At 33.7% G+C, this 21,078-nt stretch overlaps 1 protein-coding gene across 4 annotated transcripts in view; it reads right to left on the reverse strand.

The window, feature by feature from the left end:
• The window catches only part of SYT1 (synaptotagmin 1), a 702,364-nt gene that overhangs the window by 593,605 nt on the left and 87,681 nt on the right, over positions 1–21,078 (reverse strand). For all 4 annotated transcript variants that reach the window (XM_031939617.1, XM_031939615.1, XM_031939616.1 and 1 more), the window contains one exon: positions 1,896–1,957. The gene's annotated coding sequence lies outside the window, so the exon portion shown is untranslated. The remainder of the gene's footprint in view (positions 1–1,895; positions 1,958–21,078) is intronic.

Genomic DNA, 21,078 nt, shown 5'->3' on the forward strand with positions numbered 1-21,078 from the left:
AGAGGGGAGCTGAAGCAATGAATAAGAAGAATAGCCTGAACAAGAATAAAATGTAATTAGGAAATATTTAATTAAATACATGAAATAGAACTTAGGTAACATTCTTAAGTCAATATGCAGACCATAGGAATCTTGATATATGGTTCAATGGCCTCAGTTTCAATTGAGAGGAATCTGATTTAGGCCTTTAGAAAAAGGGGATTTTAGAAAGGTAGAGAAGGGTGAAGACTATTTCTTTCCCCACACATACTTTGATAGTATTTGATTTCTTTTAACTACATGTAAAATAGTTTTCAACATCTCAGTTTTATTAGACTTTGATCCCCTATCTCTCCTCCCCTCCCCAATAGAGTAAGCAATTCAATATAGGTTATACATGTATAATCATATGAATCATATTTCAAGTAGAATTTCCTGCTGAGTAAAGTTTTATATGAATTTGAATAAGCAAATGAAGGTTCTATTTTCCAAGAGTTTAAGATTAAAATTCATAAAAACACCCAAAAGAGGGTGGTAAGCCCTTCTTCATGGCAAGAGACTAAATGAAATGTGTATAGATTCTTCTGACCCAAGAATTACTGTGTATTGACCATAATTAATAATAATAATGGGTGTTTTATTGCCCTTTTATTTAATTATACACTGATTGAAACTGTCTACATTACCATATATGAACTAGAGTTTTACAACCCATCTCCCATTAATTCAGTTATCCCAGTATCAATGGGAAATTGCCATGTAATAGATAGCTTTTGTATTCCAAGGTAAAAACAAGGAGCTCCAATTTGGGGGGAAAAAAGGATTCAAATTGGGGATATTTACTTTTCAAGTTCCAAAAGAAGTGTCTTTGATGCAAAATCTCTAGAAAAAAGAAGAATTTGAAAAAAACTCATTTCTTTTGATAATGCATACTTCCCATTTACATTTAAATGAATCTTCTTTGAAATACATCCATTACATGTTACTTGAAACTATTAAAATATTCTAAGGAGAGCTAGACTTATTTTCCAAAACCCCTGATTGCTGGCTTTGATCATTGATAAGAACTAATGCCATACATCTTAAGAGTATTTTCAGATATGTAATATACCCTCTACCTATTTAATTTGACTACTGCATTAAGCATATTATAGGTAAGAGCCAGCTGTTTGTGGAGCATGGTGAAGTATGAGACATTCCTTCTCTGCAGTCCATAGATTGGCATCAGATATCCACATAAAGCAAAAAGCACCATTCATTTTTACTGTTATTCTAGCTGAGTATCTCTGATTTCTGGCAATTTCTAATCTGCTAATTGGTTTTGTCCTCGTTAGGGTCTACAAAAGCAGCCTGTGTAGTGAGCTACACAAAGACAGCAGCTGTTCCTATAACGTTATTATGCACAGTTACACTTCCTGGATAGATAGCCTAGATTTATGCCTCTGGTCCAATCTGTCATCTTATTTCAAAATTACTTTTTAAATTTGTGATACGAGTAAATCATGAATGATGAAGTCAAGCAGGGAACTTCATAACATTTACTTTAGAGATGAAATATTCTATTCTATAATTTAGATGGTTGTGTATGTATATGTATGTGTGTGTGTTGTACACATGAATGGATTTTTAAAAGCTAGTTTCTTTCTTGCACCTGTTCAAATAGATGGAGGGTCATTATCTCAGGTGATATGTCTGCAAAGAGCTAAAGTGTAAAAGAGGCTTTATAATAGTAATGAAACACTCCAGAAGCTAATCTGGTGCACAGCAGCTAATTCACACTTTATGGTGGGTTTCCCTTATCAGTAGAACCACATTTCTCAATTTTTTTTTCACTACTAGCTTTATCCTATTAAGCCCAGAAGAAGGAGTGAGTCTTCAGACATGGCTTAGTGAGGATGGATGTGATTAGTACTTACTCCCTGATGGCTGTCTGAAGTTAGATGTTCTGGCTGTGTTCTGTCTCCCGACTGTAGGAATGCTTTAAAAGAAAAAAGAGAGAAAGAAAATGAGTGAAAAGGATGAAAAAAAGGTAAGAGGTCATCAAGGAGATGAGCCAGGATAGGAAGGGTGAAAAGAACTAAGGAGAAAGGAATAAAAAGGGATGTAAAGCTAAATCTGTCTTTAGCCCTGGCTCTCTCTGGTTCAGAGGTGGCTTAAAGAAACTCCCTTGTCAATTGCTTTATATCTACTAGAAGGTATACCAGCTTCATCTTTCTTCCCATGACCGGTGCCACACTGCCAGTGCCTAATTACAATCTTAGGAGTAAAGGTACTTATTTTACACATCATGGGAAAATCAGAAAAAATTATGAAGTTTACATTTCCCACAGGTAAAATAATAGCATTGGATATTTTCAGAGGACTGAAAAGCTTCTGGTTAACTATTGCTATTTTTCTTTGAATGTATATCTTAAGAAGAAGATCATTGGTTCATTACAAAATTTTACAGAAAGGATCTCATCTTTTTTTTTTTTTTAATTTATAAATTCCAAAAATGGAAGAAAACTACTTGTTCCCCACACAATGTCTTCTCAAAAGAAAATATATGGACATGTTTTTATCTTCTCAGTCTATATGTGAGATGAACTTGGTTAGTTTTACATAAGCTTTTTGTCAGAATGTTTTGCCTTTTAATTTACACTTCTTCATTCAAAACCCATAGTGTCTTTCTTTGTATAGGCACTAAATGGGGGTTGTTTCCATCTTTGTATTCAACAATGCTACCAAAATGAAAATCTACTTTTCATTGTGCTTAGAATTCTGAACTGGAAGGGCTCTGAAGCCAAAGCCAATGCAAAGAAAATTTAAGGATAATAGCATCCCTCTGAATAATACCATGAACTTAAAATATACTTTCCTTATTATATGATATTTTGTTGAAATTCTTATGAGTTTTTACTCATTTTTTTAACCTATGATTTCATCAGAGTGTAAACACTCTTGATGTGAAAACTGCCTTCCACTGATGGAGATTGACAACTGATCTAAAACTTAAATCATAGAGAATTGTTTGGGGACATTTCAAGGTTAAATAATTTGCACATGATAACAAAACCAATCCATATCAGAGGCAGTTCATTAACTTTGGTCTTCCTAAAGCTAAGACCAGTCCCTAATCTACAATAATTTACAATGATGATTTCTTCATAGTCATATATCTATATCTTACAATTAAAACTCGGCTCATGTGAACTCCAAGACTAGCTTTCTTACCATCACACTGTAATGCTTCTGGCTGATTAATATTTTGCCATTAAGGTTACAAAAGGATATCAGCATGAAATGATAAGACAATGCTTTTTAGTATTTCTGGAAATGTGTATATATTGGTACTTTGTAGAGCAATCAATCAACAAGCATTAATTACCTACAACATGTCACACACTATGCTAGATGTTAATATAAATAATTTCATAAATAGTCCCAACTTGAAAGACAACACGATGAAGAAGACAGCAAGATTATATGGAGATTAAATATAAGTATCTATGGAATAAAAATATGCAAGATAATAGAAAGCAATAGAAAGTACTTAAATACAATGTAATCTGGGAAGGGAGGATATTGGCAATTGGAAGATTAAGAAGGGCTGCTCATTGCAGGAGACAGGGCTTCTATGAAGTAAAATTAAAAGTGAGGACATTGAAAACATGTGAAATGGCCAGTACAAAGTCATGAAAGTGGGAGATATTGTGTCATGTGTGAAGAAAAAAGGAGAACGTTAATTCAGCTGGACTGTAGTGTTGGGAAGATGCATAACTTTCAATGGTCTGGAAAGATAGCATGGGATCATACTGTGAATGACTTTAAAAGATAAAGGGGAGTCCAAATGCTAATTATTAATAGTATTAGTTGAAAGTAAGGGCAAATATAAATTTTCTTTAAATTCTGATTTTTAAAATAAAGTAAAGAAATTTGTATTACATATCTGCTAAGTGCTGAGTATCCTTCTAGGTATTAGACAACAAGTTGCTGGCAACAGATAGAGATACATGGAAATTTAAATATGAATAAACCAATTTTTTCTTAGAGATGCAAAACAAAGGATCTCAACAACAACAAAAGAACTCCAAACAATGATGTTAAATATTATTGATTCACTGACCTTTTATACATTATAACCAAAAAAGAGAGTAGATATGAGGTCTAGTGAGATGGTTTTCTTCTGTTTCTTCTTACATAAACTCAACATAACCACACTTATACTAGTTACCAATCCCTTATAGAGTTTTTATCTAAGTATCTGGTCAGATGATATGAAGAGTATCTTATATTTGTAAAATGCTACATAAATATGAACTGAGAGAGTAAGGTTCTAGTTTTCAATTGCTTAATACTTACCTTTTTGGACATTTCAAAGGCTATGACAATGATGATGAAGATGATGAAAAATTATAATAGAAGTTTACCATTAAGCTTATTCATCCCTTTGACATATCTCCCAGAAATAAGTCTATGTTCAAACCTAGTATGGGAAACCTGACATCTTTCAATCACCTTAAAAGCAACTGGTGACAACTTAGGTGGCTCGGTGATTGGAACATTGGGCTTGGAGTCAAAAAGATTTGAGTTTAAATCCTTACTCCAATACTTAATTGTTTGACTATGGCAAGGTATTTAAACTCTCAGGTTTCAGTTTCTTTATTCATAAAATAAAATAGTTGGACTTTATAGCCTCGAAAGTCCCTTCTAGTCAAAAATCACAGGATCTCACAACGATCAGTCCTGTCCTTGGTAAACTAAGTGCAAGTTAAAATTCATACCCTTATACTTTGAATGAGTGGCCATAATTGATTTATTTGGACCTTGCAGTGAGGAGATGTGCTTGCAGAAGGACAACTAGCCAGAGTCTTTGGAATTAAAGGTAGGAGAGCACAGCTCTTTTTATATAGTACAGCGGTATCTTTTCCTGGTCTCTGGTTTATTCTTGTCCTCTGGAGAATCATAACATCTTGGGTTTTATATATTTATTAATTAAAGACAAGTACTATTCTTGGTACCTTTTCTCTGACATGGGGAAATTTTACATAGGAAATAATGTTCTACTGTCTCAAATAGAAGAAACTGTGGACTAAAGTGTGATTCAATAATTTAGACCTAAGATGAACTTTAGAGGCATTGGGGTCCAACCTCCTTTTACAGATGAGGAAAAAAATTAAGTAATTTGCCAAAAGTTACATAGCTAGTAAGTGTTTGAAGTGAAATTTGTACTCAAGCCTGGCTGAATCCAAGTTTATATCCCTATCTACTTGACCATACTGTCTCAAAAAGATGTTTGTTTGTTTGTTTTTTCCTCTTGCACTGGAGATTTAAATTTGGTGAATGAGAGAACTGAACAAGTTTTGAATTGGAAAAAAAAATGAATAGAGTGCCTCTACTTCAGAGATGTGATCAGCTTCACTTTCAGTTAGAGCCATCCAGGGAAGGGAAGGAACCCAATATTTATTAAGTACCTATTATGTGCTAGGCAGTGTGATATATATATATATATATATATATATATATATATATATATACTTATAAGTATAAATATCTCATTTAATCCTCACAAAAACCCTGTAAGATAGGAACTAGTACCATCTGCTTTTTACAATTGAGAAAACTAGGACAGAGAGATGTCACATTTAATAAATATCCAAAGCTGGCTTTAAACTCAAATCATTTTGATTTTAAGTCCAGTACAGGAACTCATCATCTAACTGTTAGATTATTTAAATATCTTGCTGGTGGGTGTGCCTGCCTCAAGTCTCTTCCCAATCCAATCCATCCTCCATTTGACTGGATTTTTCTAAAATATACATTCAACCAAGTCATACTCCTAACCCAATAGATTCCCCTGGCTCCCTCAAGAACAAATGCAAAATGTTCTGTTTGACATTCAAAGTCCTTTACAATCAACCTCCTTACTACTTTTCTAGTTTTCTTAAAATGCATTCCCTGCTTCATATATATTTATATGCTTGTTGTCCTACTAATTAGACTATAAGTTCCCTGAGAGCAGTGGGCTATCTTTTGCCTTTTTTTTATTCCTAGCCCTTAGCACAGTGTCTCACATACATAATGGATACTTGATGTTTATTGATTTATTTCCATTCTGCCTTCTCAAATAATAACAGGCAGAGACTGGAGTATGGCTAGGATTTAATTAACAGTCCAGATCCCAGAGAGCCACCTCTGTCCTGGAGGTTTAGTTGAGACCTGCCTGAAGATCAAGTGAAAGGCAGATCTCATTATAGTGAATTTCCTTTCTTGATCCACCAACTCATGTAGGCAATTGAAGGACCTGTCTTGCTTGCCTTTCTCTCTGAATGAGAAATTAAATGTCAATTTTAAAGTCTTCTTTTCCCTTAAAGTTAGTTTATAAGCTTGGTTTAAAATAATACAGTATAGCCTAAAAATAAAACAAAAAACCTATTCATACCTGTTTTGATTTATTGCTTCATTTCTGTGAATGGGGAGTTTCATCAGAGAGGAACAATGGCTAATATGTTTATGCATATATATATGTGTTTGGGTATATAGATAATACATGTATATTTATATATGTATATACGTATATGTATGTATATATGTATATAGAGAGGAGGGAGGAAAAGAAAGGGGGAAAATTGAGACAGGGAGTAAAAGAGAAGAAGAGGGAAAGGAGGACAGGGAGAGAAAATGAGAGAAAGAGGGAGAAAGGGAGGAAGAAAGAGAAAGATAGAGAAATAATATAGTTTTTGAGCTTCTGATTTGTCTGAATTCCTGGGATAGAAAGCTCTCTGTACCACCTCTCCCAACTTTCCCTTAAAGCATCATGAACCATAAAGAAAATCTCACTGACTGATATTTTGCCTAAGCTTCACAAAAGATGGTAAAGACAAAAAGATTGTATCCTTTTTCTCCCTGAAGTTAAAGGAAATACATGCAAATAAATAAAAAATAAATTTGGAAAAAAAACTCATAGCAGCACAACTATTTGTTAGGACTAGGTTACAATTTCTGGCCAATGTCCCCTTTCAAATGGGTTAAAACAAACAAAACTCTGGTGGAGCACAGAGCAAAGAAAAAGATCATTGAAAAGGGAAAAGATTGGAAGCAGAAAAACCACTTAGGAATCTTTTACCATTATCCAAGGGAGAGGGTCTAAATTTGAGTAGAGGCTGAGTCCAGAAAAGAATAATAGATAAATATAAAAGGAGTTTTCTGTTGTTCCATTCAGATATATCTGATGTAAATTGTGGCCCTGATCTTTCAGGGGGAATGGTTGGAAAGGTCCTTCTCTAAACTGTATCCCCTTTAATCTTTGGAGGAAGGGTAGTCATGGGTCTCAAATCCTCCTGTTTATAGGGGAAACTCCCAGATAAGTAATCTCATTCAATTCAATTGGAGATCTTGGCCAGGGGCATAATCACCACTCTCTACTGAAGGGTCCCCAGTTCCAGGCAGTAAATCTGTGTGCCTATACCTTTGCAAAAGTCCTAATAGGATTTTGCCTGCTAAGAGAGCTGTTCTCTACACTATACAGTGCAATAAACCCATTCTTGCCATAAACCCTGAGACTGTATTCACTGAGGTTTGTGAATTCTTTCGCAAAGCCTGTGGACCTGCCAGGGGATCCCATTGCTGTCAGGGGATCTCTCAACCCTCATTTCTCACACCTCAAAATTACTTTTTTTGTATGAGGTTTTCTTTGCAAAGATACTAGAGGAATTTGCCATTTCCTTCTCCAGTGGATCAAGACAAACAAAAATTAAATGACTTGAACAGGCTCACACAGCTAGGAGTAAATGAAGTCAGATCTGAATCAGGTCTTGATTCCAAGCCTAGCATGCTAACCACAGAGCCACCTAGATACCTCCTGAGATTTTTTAAAGGAGTTTGAATCAACAAGAACTGGCAATTGATGTGATAAAGGACTAAGGCAAAGAAAGAATCAAGGATGATTCTGTGGTAACAAATATGAGTGGTGAAACACTCAAGAGACTTACAGAACTTTGAAGGCAGGTAGTATTTGTGGGGAAATATAATGAATTCTGTTTGGGATATAGCAAGTTAGAGATGCCTATAGCACATACTTATGGCTCATCTGTAGTGATGCAGGACTGGGAATCGTGAAAGGCTCTTCAGAAATAAAACAATAATTTTTAAGAATATCAGATCATCCTGACAATCTCTATATTTTATTTTAGTAAAACAATGGAAGAAGCTGCCATGACAAAGCAGACAGAGTTGTTGCCATCTAGTCATATCCAACACTTTGCGATCCTCTTTGTTGGGTTTTCTTGACAAAGATACTAAAGTAGATTGCCATTTCCTTCTTTAACTCATTTGACAAATGAGGAAACTGAGGTAAAAGAGGCTTGCCCTAGCAAATATTAATGCCAGATTTGAACACAGGGAGATAAGCCATCCTAACTCCAATCCTAGCATTTTATTCAATGTACTATCTAATAGTTAGCTCTAGGAAGTTTTGAATTCAGCAAACAAGGAAGATCTAAATTCAAGCCTCATCTCTGATACATAGAGTTGTGTAAGCCTAGAAAAAAAAAACAGCATTTGATTTCTCAATACTCTAGGGAACTAAGACACTACTGACTTGCATTGGGAGGTAGAATATGTTTACCTAGGAACTCCCTAGATTAAAGAAATCATAAGTTCAGTCCTTAATTTTTAATTTAGGAGTTCTTAAACTGGATTCCATGAAACCTTAAATGCTCAATAGATTTCAGAAAGTCTGTGAACACAAGAGTATGGTGGGGAGATTGCATCTTTATTTTCATATACTCTAATTAAAATGTAGCATTTCAATAAATTATGAATTTAGGCAAGAAATATTCTAAGAAATATTCCATAAGTTTCACAAAACTGTCAAAGGGGTCCATGAATGAAAAAAAAGGTTATGAACCCCAATTCTTACATGTCAATAAAGTCATAGAATCACAGAAAGCTAGACATTAAATAGGATCTTATCTAAAATACAGGACCATTCTCAATACAACTGCCCTTTTTAACATGTGCCACAGTTCCCTTTTATTGTCCTGATTCAGTTTCCCTAATTGTCCTTCCTCAGTTTTCCTAAATTGTTCCACCTCAGTTTCCCTTATTGTTCTGCCTTAATCCTTTTAGTTGTCACCCTTCCTCCAGTTCTTTAAGACTGATATAACTAAAAATTTTGATTACAATAAAATTGAAAAGCTTTTGTACAAGCAAAACTAATGCAGACAAGATTAGAAGGGAAGCAATAAATTGGGAAAACATTTTTACAGTCAAAGGTTCTGATGAAGGCCTCATTTCCAAAATTTATAGAGAATTGACATTAATTTATAAGAAATCAAGCCATTCTCCAATTGATAAATGGTCAAATGATATTAATAGACAATTTTCAGATGAAGAAATTGAAACTATTTCTAATATGACAAGATGCTCCAAGTCATTATTAAACAGAGAAATGCAAATTAAGACAACCCTGAGATACTACTACACTATACTACTGTCAGATGGCTAGGTTGACAGGGAAAGATAATGCTAAATGTTGGAGGGAATATGGGAAAACTGGGACACTGATACATTATTAGTGGAATTGTGAATACATCCAGCCATCCTAGAGAGCGATTTGGAATTATGCTAAAAAAAGTTATCAAATTGTGCATACTTCTTTTTTTTTATTTAATAGCCTTTTATTTACAGGTTATATGCATGGGTAACTTTACAGCATTAACAATTACTAAACCTCTTGTTCCAATTTTTCACCTCTTACTCCCCACCCCCTCCCCCAGATGGCAGGATGACCAGTAGATGTTAAATATATTAAAATATAAATTAGATACACAATAAGTATACATGACCAAACTGTTATTTTGCTGTACAAAAAGAATCAGACTCTGAAATATTGTACAATTAGCTTGTGAAGGAAATCAAAAATGCAGGTGGGCATAAATATAGGGATTGGGAATTCAATGTAATGGTTTTTAGTCATCTCCCAGAGTTCTTTTTCTGGGCATAGCTAGTTCAGTTCATTACTGCTCCATTAGAAATGATTTGGTTGATCTCGTTGCTGAGGATGGCCTGATCCATCAGAACTGGTCATCATCTAGTATTGTTGTTGAAGTATATAATGATCTCCTGGTCCTGCTCATTTCACTCAGCATCAGTTCGTGTAAGTCTCTCCAGGCCTTTCTGAAATCATCCTGTTGGTCATTTCTTACAGAACAGTAATTCCATAATATTCATATACCACAATTTATTCAGCCATTCTCCAACTGATGGACATCCATTCTGTTTCCAGTTTCTAGCCACTACAAAAAGGGCTGCCACAAACATTCGTGCACATACAGGTCCCTTTCCCTTCTTTATAATCTCTTTGGGACATAAACCCAGTAGTAACACTGCTGGATCAAAGGGTATGCACAGTTTGATAACTTTTTGAGCATAGTTCCAAACTACTCTCCAGAATGGTTGGATTCGTTCACAACTCCACCAACAATGCATCAATGTCCCAGTTTTCCCGCATCCCCTCCAACAATCATCATTATTTTTTCCTGTCATCTTAGCCAATCTGACAGGTGATCATTATATACTTCAATAACAATACTATATAATGATCAATTCTGATGGACGTGGGTCTCTTCAACAATGAGATGAACCAAATCAGTTCCATTTGTTCAATAATGAATAGAACCATCTACACCTAGTGAAAGAACTCTGGGAAATGAGTGTGAACCACTCTGTAGCATTTCCAATCCCTCTGTTTTTGTCCACCTGCATTTTTTATTTCGTTCACAAGTTAATTGTACATTATTTCAAAGTCTGATTCTTCTTGTGCAGCAAAATAACTGTATGGATATGTATGCATATATTGTATTTTATACTTTAACATATTTAACATGTATTGGTCTACCTGCCATCTGGGGGAAGGGGTGGGGGGAAGGAGGGGAAAAATTGGAACAAAAGGTTTTGCAATTGTCAATGCTGAAAAATTACCCATGCATATATCTTATAAATAAAAAGCTATAATAATTTTAAAAAAAGAATGGAAAATGAAAAAAACTTAGGGCTACTTGCTCTAAAGTTATAAATTGTTAATGTGTAAACTCAAGATAAGGGGGAGTTCAGGCTTCTTGGTTCCTAACTCTTGTCATCAAAAATTTACGGTCCTACCCCCCATTCTGTCATTGTTCTTCTTTATCCCAACTTATCAGAATGTTCGGTGCCTCCCTTCACCCTGTCAGAACCAGATTGATAGTCTGTTCCTGCTCTTAGTGCTCTGATTGCTCTCCTGCCTCAATCTACCCCTGTAGCTGAGCCATGTGTGTGTGTGTGTGTGTGTGTGTGTGTGTGTGTGTGTGTGTGTGTGTATGTCACTGAGAACTCACAATGGTTGCTGGATGCTTTGTACATCAGCCCTGGGGGCAATATGCCCCCAGCAAATCTCTCCCTTTCAAATAAATTATTAAAACTCTCTAATCTCTATCATGCCTCAGTTTCTCCAGCATTACAACAGATGAGAAAAACAGGAAACGAAGTGAATTTGCACAAGGTTATGTAGCCCCTAAAAGACAAATCAAGCAATGAATCCCCAATTAGAATATAAGTCCAAGTAACCCCATTTTTCCTTTTTTCTCATTGTGAATAAAATCGGCTATGTTTTCATGTTTTAGAAAGATTAGTATTAGCTTTCAATTAATTGCATTGGATAGGATCACATGAAATAATTTCTTTTTAAATAAAAGAACAGACAACAGAAATTAATTGTGTCCCTCCCCCACACTCTCACCCTCATGAATAAAATGTTTGTATTACATTGTATAATCTTTGATTTTCATTGGTAGAAACTGATAGGTGTTAAATTAATTCTTGAAGAGCTCTCATATTGTTCCCTGAAGGCAAATGGAAAAGAAAATTACAAGGAAATATAGATTAAAAAATAAATGATGGCTATAAAATTTAACAAAATGTGATTCCTAAGGAGATTAATATTTACCTAAATGTAAAGACTTCATATAGCAAACCTAATTTGCAGGATATTTGGCTTCAATAGAATTTTTAGAAAAAAGATTAAGGACTTCAGCAGTTTTAATGTATAAATTTAATTATAACAGGAATTGTATTGAATTAATCTTTTTTTGTATTTTAATGCACATTTTCTCTCTCTGAAGGAATAAAGGAATAATTTAGACATTTTTACTGAGACACAATCATGTTGGCTCCAACTTAGGAAGGAATAGAGGGATATGTAGATGTTTTTCTTTCTTCTTTTTAGCAATTTTTCAGTTGTGTATGAGGTTCTTGGCAAAGATACTGAAGTGGTTTGTCATTTCCTTCTCCAGCTCATTTTACAGATGAGGGAACTGAGGCAAATGAAGTTAAGTGACTTGCCAAAGGTCACACATCTTAGTAAGTGTATGAGTTGGAATGTGTTAGAAGGATCAAGTCTTCCTGACTCCAGGCTCAGTGCTGCACCATCTACCTGTCCATGGAGATGTTTTAAAATGAAGAAATAGGGTCTTTGAAGACACAAAAATTTCCATGAATTAAAGTCATATGGAGGTCCAAAAGCCTATTTTCCTCATACATTCTCCATGGCTATATGTTATAACATATAACTATATGTTATAGTCTCCAGGGACTATATAACTTTTGAATTAGAAAAAAACAGTTTAAGATATTAAATAAAAATAGGATTTTGATATCTGCAAGAAACTATGGCAAATAAAATAATTTTTAAAATTTAGCAAGCAGCTAAATTAACACAATCATTTCACTATCTCATTTTTCTATAATTAAATACCAAAACTATGTATTAGTTCCTCCTTTATTTTCTTCTTCATACTGTTCCACCATGATATACCTAGGACATCATTCTTCCCTCTTATTATCTCTGTCCAGTTGAGCTTTGGTAGATTCAGAGTCTAGCTAAAAAGTGAGACCTATCCCTCTGTCATTATTGAGAGAGGGTTCTGCCACCTACAGCTTATGGACAGGCACACAAAACCGTACCACGTGAAATGTGTGCAACATAAAATGAAAATAACAATTCAGTCCATGCTAGCAGTTAAGTCATGCTCAGTCACATAGCTCATAACCATGATGCCAGTGGTATCATCTTTGATAACAGGTCAAATTGTGGTAGTGGAGGAAGATGATTCTTTGATTTGCTCATATTAGAACAATGGAGGTGTGGGTTTGGGGGTGGGAGCCGGGAGAGAAGATGGACGCATCTACCAAACTTCTCTTTTTGATGGTAATCAGTTGTCTACCTGCATCAGGTCATTTGGCAAAGGGAAAATCATGTGCTTGGCAAGCACACCTGAATCTGAAGACCTTTTTTCTTCGCCAGTGACAGTCAGCAAATAAATTGGGCCATTACAGATTGGCAGAAAAGAGTTTACCAGCAGGGGGAGTAGAGTATTGGAAGCTGGCAAAGATGAAGAAATTGTCTGGTAGAATCATCCATGTTAATCTCCTTATTCAAAATGTAAAAATTTCCACAAAATGAAACACCAGAAGAGAAAAAATTTTAAAAGAAAAGATAAAAATTTTAAAAAGAAATGATTTTCACAAGAAAAAAATTATTTAAATCCACACCAGGCCCACATTTTCATAATAACTACTATTGATAACATAATTATAAGGTTTGTAAAGAGCTTACAAATATTATTTCATTTTATTCTCACAACAACCAAAGGGAATAGATAATATTATTATTCTCATTTGCTATCTGAATAACCTGAATCTTTGAGGCTAAGTAACTTGCCCAGGGTCACACATGGATATGAAAAGGATATAAAGCTGCATTTGAACTCAGGCCTCCTTGACTTCAAGTCTAGCGCTTTATTCACTGTGAGACTTTCATATATTCAGCCTGATTTCAATGACCAACAGTTCCTATATAGGAGGATGATCAGATTGTAGATTTAAAGCTAAAAGGGACTTCTTTTGGAGTGGTCATGGAGTCCAACCCTTCATCTTATGTATTTTTTTTTTTATTTTATAAACTTATTTTTTCTCCATTTAAAAAAAATTAACAAAACCAGTAAATAAAATGAACAGTCCTACATATATTATAAAAAAAATTTCATTAAACTATGAATCTCCATTATAAAGAAGTTGTTTTTCTTTTTTAGTTACTTAATGAATTAGTGTAATTTCAAAGCTGTTCTTTTTAGTGATTCCTTTTGGTTTTCCTTTTCATTTTGGAGGCAGGGGAATCCTATTTTTTTTTCTTTCTTTCCCTTCAACTGCCTATTCTCACTGGAAACGAAAAAAGAAAAACAATATACCCTTTTTAGCTATATACTTAATTAAGAAAAAAAAATTCTTGTTGTTAACATTATCCCACTCTACTCATACATTGTAATTTGTCTAGCTATTCCTCAGTTTTTTGTTACTATGAAAGGAGCGATTAGGCAGGAAGGAGCCCTTTTTTCTTTAATTTTTTTTGGTGAGATAATCCTAATTATGGTAATTAGTGATTCAAAAGATTTACACACAGTTTAGTGACTATGTACATATTGGATATGTAGAATATAAATGAGAGGCTATGTCAGAGGGAAGGCATTACAATTGTGTGTGTGTTTTAGAGATGGACATCCAGAAAAGGTGCTGTAGAAGATGAGATCTGGGCTTAGTACTGATGGAAGCTAGGGAAGCTAAGAGTCAGAGGTGAATGATTCTGGGAGTATCTTGTGTGAGAACAGCAAGCAATTCAGTATAGCTGGATTATTCAATATGTAGGAAGAAATGGAAACTGGGAGTTAAGTTGTAAAGAAAATTTAAATGTAAAACAAACTATATTTAATCTTGGAGGCAAAATAGAACTACAGAATTTTATTGAGCAGGGAAGTAATATGGCTAAACATATTTCAGGAAATCAATTTGATAGTTACATGGATGCTGAATTCATATGAGAAGAGATTTGAGGAAAGACTACCAACTGGAAAGCTATTGTAACTATGCAAACAAAAAATAATGGAAGGTCTAAACTAGGATCTCTTTTATAAGACTGGGAAGAAAGAGTCACATGTCAACCATTCTTAATTTACCACTTTGATAAATACCTTTGCCAAAAAAACTAAATGAAGTCTGTTTGATATATTGTTTAGATGAAGCACACCAGTGCTTGAGCAACAATACTAAAACTCCCAGGTTGTCCAGGCTCACTTTTAGAACATTGAAGAACATCGGAATCAGTTTCTCTTTCAAGGCTTCAACTTGTATCTGCATGTGAGTAAGCTAAGGAAAGCTCACAGAGGAAATAATAACTGAAAAATCTACAGTGTCAATATATTCTAAAGTTTCTACAAGTGTTCATGAAATAAGAACCACATTTTATCTAATTTCTTTCATGTTAAAATTAAAGTTATAATAGTATCCCTACAATAGCAAAGGGTTTAGATCCTTTGGAATTAATCAATCAAAAAACATTTATTAAGCACTATGTGCCAACACTATGGTAGGGCTGGGGGTATAAAATGAGGCAAAAGACAATCTTTGCCCTAAGCTCACATTCTAATGACAGAGACAACATTCAAACATACACAAAACAAATTATATACAGGATAAATAGGAAATAATTAAGAAAGGGAAGGCAATGAAATTAAGAAGAGTTGGGGAAGGCTTCTAGTAGATGGTGAAATTTCAGTTATGACTTAAATGAAGTCAAGGAGGCAAGTCATTGGAGAAGAAGAACATTTTAATACTTATGAGATGGAGGAGGAAAAAAACAACAAAAACAACAAAACTGATTTTGCAGTAACATTTTCAAAGCAGAAGGTGACTCTTCCCATTCTTATATTTTGGTCTCTCCCCCCAAGTCCAGAATCTACCATAAGCACCTCTCAATCACCTTTCAATTACTTAGTCAAATTATAAATCAGAATAAAAAACTTAAGACAATCAAATTCTTTGCTATTGCAGTTGTTCAAACATTTTTTAGTTGGATGTGACTGTTTATGACCCTTTTTAGGGTTTTTTTGCCAAAGATAGTGGAGTGCTTTGTCATTTCCTTTTCCATCTCATTTTACTGATGAGAAAACTGAGGCAAAGAGAGTTAAGTGACATATTCAGGGTCACATAGAAAATAAGTGTCTTAGGCCAGACTTTAACTCAGGGAGATGAGTGAGTGTTCCTGATTCCAGGCCCAGTATTCTATCTATTATGTTACTTAGCTGCTCAGATATATATGCATGTGTATATATATATATATATATATATATATATATATATATATGTGTGTGTGTAATATAATATATATATTATTACTGAATATTTAGAGTTTATTGCAGTTTGTCTTAAATTGTCTATTTTCCTTTTTAGTTCTTGTATATGTGAGATACTGTAAAATTATATTTTAAAATTCAATAATACATTTTCATATATGGTAATATATGGTTTATATGCAGTATTCAAAGAAACTCTTAGAATATTTGGCTGAGAATATACTGAATCTAGGCAGGTAGATTGTACAGGGGATAGAATGACAAGCCTGGAGTGATCTTCCTGAGTTCAAATCTGGCCTTAGATATTTAACTAGCTTAGTGACCCTGAATACATTACTTAATACTGTTTGCCTCAGTTTCCTCATCTGCCAAATGAATTAGAGAAGGAAATATTAAACCACTCTAGTATTTTTGCGAAAAAAACCCTAAATGGGGTTATAAAGAGCTGAACGTGGCTGAAACAAATGAATAACAACAAAAAAATATATACTATACCTATATGAACAAACATATAGACTTTAATCATACAGAATCTTGTTGGGGGAAAGTGTGTGCGTGGGCTTATGTTTATTTTTGTTTGTGATATGTATATAACCCAAAGAACCAGTTTCCTTTTTGTACATTTACATAATGTCACTAGTGACATAATTGGATGTGATAAGAATTCACACAGATAAGGAAGCAATTTTAAAGGACTCTTGAAACAGTGTGAACTGCCTTGATAATAATGAATTCTAATCAGATTTGATTTAAATGATGTAATCTTCCCTATTTTGTGTTAAGCGAATTGGAGCCTGACTTGATAGAAGGGCTGTATCTTCTAAAATTATTTAAGCATGAAATGTGCTCTTTTTTTCTGACATGCCTCACGTCTCCTCATTTCTTTAATTCCAAATCTAATGATCCAGAGGCTTCACAGAGAATTACAGACATTTCTTAAGTGGCACCAAAAAATGATTATTATAGCCAGTTTCCTAACATACAGACTTTAGGAAAAATTATATTCTACTCACCAGAATGGGTCAATTGCATCATTTGTGTCATTGATGATTATTAATTATATGACTTTGAACAAATCATCTTAAAACTTTGATTGGGAAACTGAGAAAAAGCCCAGATGATATATAAGTTCCCTTTTAAGAAGAACTGTAACATTTTACAGTTTTGTGAAGAAAAAGATAAAAAAAGATATAAAAAATAAAGAGATCTCTTCTCTCTATGGCCAGAAAAAGAAAGAACGAATGCTAGGACAAATTGAGAGAAGGTCTTGACCACAGAACAAAAAATGCATAGCCACCACTTTCCTTGGTTCAGAAAGGAAAACATCATTAACAACAACAGCTAAAAGACAAAAATAAACAAACAAAAGAAGCCAAGGAATTTCACAAGCTTCAAAACACCTTTCAAATAGAGTGTATATGAAACTGGTGTTTCATGGATGGTTTTGTGAAACCCCAATGAGGCTTTTTATGAAGAAATGTAAAGAAGGAACTTTGAGAAACACAAAATATAATGAAATAACCACGAAGAGGTAAAGACATTTTCATTGGAAAATGTAATAATTGTGTTTTATCCCTAATTTTGCTTCTCTTCTTCTTTCATTGCTCTAAGATGGATAACAGCAAGTGAATTGCAACTCTGCTTAGTTCCAGCTCCCATTTCATCTTCTTATGATCCATATGTTCTTCTTACATTCAGTATCAAGACAGGATAATTCAGAGATTCAAACTGCAGCTGCAGCAAGAAGTATATAAACAGACTTTAAATTCAGCAACTATCTTAAATGGTCTCCCTAGTGCCATATGAATATGGAACGCTTAGAATTTAGGATCTGCCAATGGGCCAAGATTGAAATGATAATAACAAAAATATTATTATTAATAATAAGCAAGCTTACATGAATGAGTAGATTGTCACAATTTACATAACTTTAGTTTCCTGAATGGGTTACTCTTTTGCTTTTCTATAAAATTATGTCAATCCTAAATTTTCCAGCCAATTCATCCTTGAACTGTTAATCAGTAATCCCAACATTCCTTAGCCTTTATGTACAGGAAACATGTATGGAAGATCAAAAAAGAGATCTTGGTTGGCAAGAATGATTCCATCTTGGGCTAGCCTCATTCCAGTCTAAAATGATCAAGTCACATTGATTTTTTAAAAAAGGTTGTCCCCAAAATTTCAGGGATAGGATAAGCTTAAAATAGAACTAAAAGTTCTGGATCTCTTTGTTTAAAGGTTCACTTCTATCCTATTCATCTTAAAAGTACAATCACAGAACCACATTTTACTTTTTCTGTCGCATCTGGACCAATCATAAAAAGAAATCAGTTGCCAAGTTCTACTTTCAAGGTCACAATTGGGGGAATTCTCCATTTTGAATTTTCTCATAGCAACATATTCCTGGGTAAAACTTTTTCTGACTTACACCCAAATTGTTAATTGTTTTCCCCCATAAAACAGTGTGTATATGTTTATATATGTATATATAATGTATATATGAATACTCATACACATATTGTATGCATATATACATATGTGTATAAATATATTTATATGTGCATATATTTCACTGCATACATATATGTGTGTGTTGGGTATGATCTCTATTTTTACCTCTATTCATTCTATATTTTCTATTACTTATAAAAACATTTAGGTCAGGCTCCATATATTAATGTACTTTTATTAGTTTATAATGAATGACATTTGACCTTTATATGGTATTTTAGAGTATACAAAACATTTGTAAACATTTTATTTCATTCTCAAAACAAACATGTGAAGGTATTATTCTATAATTTTATAGATGAAGAAATTGAGGTTCAGAAATGTTATTTGTCCCAATCATACTAATGATGAATAAGCATTAGAAGTAGAAAAATAGAGCATAGAGAAGCAAAGGCTTATGTGAGACATAATAACTTGTCTTCAAATATCTGAAGATCTGTCACATGGAAGCAGGAAAAGGAAGAATTATTTCTTAAGTATATATATATATATATATATATATATATATATATGTAAAATGTCATTCAATATGCTAAAATTTTACAAATATTATTTTACTTTATTTCTACACTGTCGCTGGGAGATAGGTTCTATCCTCATTGTAAAAATTGAAGAAACTGAGGAAAACTGAGACAAGAAAAATCAAGTCATTTGCCTAAGATCTTACAGCTAGTAATTGATTGAAGACAAATTTGAATCAGGTCTTCCTCTATGCTCAAAAAGCTATCAAACTGTGCATATACTTTGATTCAGCAGTGTTACTACTGGGCTTATACACCAAGGATATACTAAAGAAGGGAAAGGACCTGTATGTGCAAGAATGTTTGTGGCAGGCCTCTTTGTAGTCGTCCCAAACTGGAAACTGAGTGGATGCCCATCAATTGGAGAATGGCTGAATAAATTGTGGTATATGAATGTTATGGAATATTATTATTCTGTAAGAAATAACCAGCAGGAGGATTTCAGAAAGGCCTGGACAGACTTACATGAACTGATGATGAGTGAAATGAGCAGGACCAGGAGATCATTGTATACTTCAACAACAATACTATATGATGATCAATTCTTTTGGATGTGGCTCTCTTCAACAATAAGGCGAACCAAATCAGTTCCATTGTTCAATAATAAATAGAACCAGCTATACCCAGCAAAAAAATCTGGGAAATGAATCTGAACCACTACATAGCATTTCTAATCCATCTGTTTTTGTCTGCTTGCATTTTTTATTTCCTTCATAGGTTAATTGTACACTACAAAGTCCGATTCTTCTTGTGCAGCAAAATAACTGTATGGATATGTGTACATATATTGTATTTAACATATACTTTAACATATTTAACATGTATTGGTCTACCTGCCATCTGGGGGAGGGGGTGGAGGGAAGGAAGGAAAAAATTGAAACAAAATGTTTGCCAATTGTCAATGCTGAAAAAAATTACCTATGCATATATCTTGTAAATAAAAAGCTATAATAATTTAAAAAAAAAAAGAAATTAGGGCTGTCTTACTACAGGCTTAATTTGCCAAAAGTGGATGAGCAATTATTCTTCTTTTCTTTAGTCCCCAGGAGCAGAACCAAGAGCAATAGGTGGAAGCTACAAAAGGGGGAAATCCTCATTTCAAAAAAAATTTTCCTAATGTCAAAAAGTATCCAAAATGGAGGAATATTTACAAAAATATAAATTACTCAGATTAACAGAAGATCAAATAAATTACTTAAATAATCCCATTTTGGAAAAAGAAATTGGAAATTAATAAATTCCCTAAGAAAATATCTCCAGAGTCAGATGGATTCACAAGTGAATTCTGCCAAACATTTAAAGAAAAATTAATTCCAGTGCTATGTAAACTATTTGGAAAAATAAAGAAAGAGTACTACCAAATTCTTCCTATGATACAAATACGGCACTGATACCTAAACCAGGAAGAGCCAAAACAGAAAGAAAAAGTATCCACAAGACCCTTTAATTAAGGGTCTGACCCAGAGGCTGAATGATTCCTAGTTAGATTTAACTTGGTAAATTTTTTTTTTGGGGGGGGGATATGGCTTACTTTTGATAAAATTTTTAAATTAATTAATTTTGGGAGTTAATACAAGTACTCTTCAATACTATTTTGTTTTTTTAATAAATAATCATGTGGTCATAATTTATTGTTGTAAATGACCTTATAGGTTATCTACTATGACATTTCCATTTTACAGTTTAAGAACTGAAGCCCAGAGAGCTCAAGTGACTCATTTGAACATCTGTAGTTATATGAATCAGATTTAATCTCAAAAGCTCATTCCACTGCAATGCATAGAACACCTTAATAAATACCATTTAATTGATGAATATCTAAATATTCTGATGAACTGTCATTACAGTATTAACCTAATTATGATTTT

The sequence above is a fragment of the Sarcophilus harrisii genome, chromosome 5 (genome assembly GCF_902635505.1).
Source record: "Sarcophilus harrisii chromosome 5, mSarHar1.11, whole genome shotgun sequence".
NCBI lineage: Eukaryota > Metazoa > Chordata > Mammalia > Dasyuromorphia > Dasyuridae > Sarcophilus > Sarcophilus harrisii.